Source organism: Gossypium arboreum, chromosome 12 (genome assembly GCF_025698485.1).
Source record: "Gossypium arboreum isolate Shixiya-1 chromosome 12, ASM2569848v2, whole genome shotgun sequence".
NCBI classification, from domain to species: Eukaryota; Viridiplantae; Streptophyta; class Magnoliopsida; order Malvales; family Malvaceae; genus Gossypium; species Gossypium arboreum.
Window position 1 is genome coordinate 9,448,336 of NC_069081.1, and position 3,534 is coordinate 9,451,869.

Here is a 3,534-nt window from a genome sequence, read left to right on the forward strand (position 1 = left end):
TAACTGGCAAGTCACAAAAAGCTCCGAACTTCAGTAACATTTCTAGGAGGCTTCCAATCAAGTATGACTGATATTTTACTCGGATCAACACGAATACCCGATGCGGATACCACATGCCCCAAAAAGCTAACTTCTCTCAACCAGAACTCACATTTACTGAACTTAGCATATAACTGCTTGTCCCGTAAAATCTGCAACACTAATCTCAGGTGCTCGGCATGTTCGGTTTCATCTCGCGAATAGATCAAAATGTCGTCTATAAACACAACTACAAACCGGTCCAAATACTGTCTGAAGATCCAATTCATCAAGTCCATAAATACCACAGGGGCATTAGTGAGCCCAAACGGCATCGTTAAGAACTCATAGTGACCGTATCTTGTTCTGAAAGCAGTTTTAGGCACATATAAGTCTCAAACTCGCAACTGATAATAACCCGATCTCAAATCTATCTTTGAAAACACTGAGGCTCCCTTCAGTTGATCAAACAAATCATTAATACGCGGTAACGGATATTTGGTCTTTATTGTCACTTTATTTAATTGACGATAGTCGATGCACATTCTCATGGTTCCGTCTTTCTTTTTCACAAACAATACTGGTGCACCCCAAGGTGAGAAACTCGGTCGAGCGAAACCTCTATCCATCAACTCTTGCAACTGAGCTTTCAATTCCTTCAATTCGGTTGTTGCCATACGATACGGAGCTATCGAAATTGGTGTAGTCCCAGGTACAAGTTCAATGCCAAACTCTACCTCTCGAACAGGTGGTAATCCTAGTAACTCCTCAGGAAAAACATCTGAATACTCACAAACCACTGTCACTGATTCAAATTTCTTTTCTGACTCTTTATTATCAAATACGTACACAAGATATGCTTCACACCCCTTTTTTTACATATTTCTTAGCCAACATCGAGGATATTACTGCTGGTAACCCGTTCAAATTAGTAGACTCAACTCGGATTATCTCATCATTAGCACATCTCAAATCAATAGTCTTTCTTTTGCAATTCACAACTGCATCATGTACGGTCAACCAATCCATGCCGAGAATAACATCAAATTCATCAAACGGTAAAAGCATCAAATCGGCCGAAAAACAGGATCCTCGGATTATCAGGGGACATTTCCTGCACACTTTGTCGACTAGCACATTCGACCCAAGGGATTCGACACTCGAATCACGAACTCAGTAGACTCAACAGGTAGAGTCTTATTGGATACTAAAGTCTAACATACATATGAATGAGTAGAACCAGGGTCAATCAATGCAATCACATCAGTATCAAAGAGAGTGAAAGTACCGGTAATAACATCAAGCGAAGAAGCATCCTCGCGTGCGCGTATAGCATAAGCTCTAGCAGTAGCACAAGCCTCGGATCTGGTCGTAGCATCTCTAGACCCTCTCTGACCGCCACTAGCATTCTCCGTATTCCTAGGTGGTCTACCTCGAGTTGTAGCAGTACTCGATTTCCCACTCTGAATCATATTTTGCTCTGACAATCTCGGGCAGTCTTTAATGAAGTGGTCGGATGATCCGCATCTATAACAGGAGTGATCATGAAATCTACAACTCCCCGAATGCCATTTTCCAAAAAACTTGCACTTAGTCCTATCCCAACGATCATTTCCAACACTGGCAACTGAAGTGGCTCGCGTACTCATAGGAGGTCGATCACGGTCTCGTCTGGAAAAGCCCGAAGTGTTCTTAGATCGGCCTGAATCATCTCAAAATTTCTTCGATGATTGCTGAAAAGGCTTTCCCGAATATCTTTTATGAAACTCTCCATCTCCAACATCAACTTTCCTTTTCTCCTTACTAAGCTCCTCGGCTTTGCAAGCTCGCTCAACAAGTACTACAAACTCTCTGATTTCAAGAATGCCAACAAACATTTTAATATCTTCATTTAGCCCGTCCTCGAAGCATTTACACATAATAGCCTCAAACGATACACATTCTCGAGCATATCTACTAAGTCTGACGAACTTCTGTTCATAATCAGTAACTGACATGGAACCCTATTTAAGTTCAAGAAATTCTTTCCGTTTCTGATCGATGAACCTCTGACTGATATACTTTTTCCGAAATTCAGTTTGGAAGAACTCCTACGTCACCCGCTCTCTGGGTACAACAGAAAACAATGTATTCCACCAATAATAGGCTGAATCACGTAGCAAAGATATAGCACATTTCAGGCATTCATCGGGTGTGCAAGATAGTTTATCAAGTACTCGAATAGTGTTGTCCAACCAAAATGTAGCTTGCTCGGCATCATCACTATCTGTAGCTTTAAATTCAGTATCCCCGTGCTTTCGAATTCTGTCAATTGGGGGCTTATTCAACCTCATCTGATCAATTACCGGAGGTATCGTGGGTGCAGGGGGTGTATTTGTAGGAAGTGTGGGTTGTGGAGCAGCCGCATTAGTTCGAATGTATTGGTTAAACCAATCATTCATCACATTATAAAAGGCTTGTCTAGCCTCGTCATTTTGATTGCTCGCAATAGGTTGTGAGTCCATCGGCGTTGTCCCATGTGCGGGAGCAGGCGCTACACTCTCTACATCATCAGCTACCGCTAGATCGGGATCGGGATCCATTACTATACGAAAACACATTTTTATCTGTCAGAATTCATCACTCTATCGTATTAACACTATATGGCATGTATAGCTAGACTCATATACGCTACGTTAGTCTTACAATCGACTAAACTGTGGCTCTGATACCAATAAAATGTAAGACCGCTAACCCAAATCTGATCACCGGATTAAAGCTAAGAGGTATTACCGAACTAAACATTTAATTATCTCATTCACATTGTAAATAAACATAAACAGAGATCGGGCTGAAATACCTACTGATATTTAAGTTATACGCCATTTTCATATGGCTAAAATATTTACAATTTCAAAACATCGTTATCATCAGCATAACCTATACATGTCATATCGAGTCCAAAATATAACTGTACCAAAAGATCAATAGTGTGATGAACTGCTGACGATCCCCAAGTCGGTGGCCAAAATCAACAATCTATAAAACAGAGAAATAAATAATAGAGTAAGCTTTCAAAGCTTAGTAAGTTTTAAGCATCACAAACAATTAAAGACTTATCAATAATCGAAACATTCATTTAAACAGACTTATTCTCAATTCAAATTGCTTTATGGCCGAATACACATAAACATATACATAAATTTCTCAGCACATATTTTTCTTCTACTTAAAGTTCATACGATGCTTTTAAATCAAATAATCTCATATATTAACAACATTTGATCGAATAGGTCATTGTTTTACTCGTAGATATAATAATCATTCACACTTAAGTATCATTCTTTAATACTAATAATTCACAAAATCATTGACTGAATGTACATGAGTACATAAAGCAATTTTAACATATAATTCATATACAAATATACCATGACCGATTAAATCATTCTCATATTTGCAAATAAAACCATCAATATATATATATATATATATATATATTCTTCTTTGATGCTAATGATTCACTTCGAAATCAAT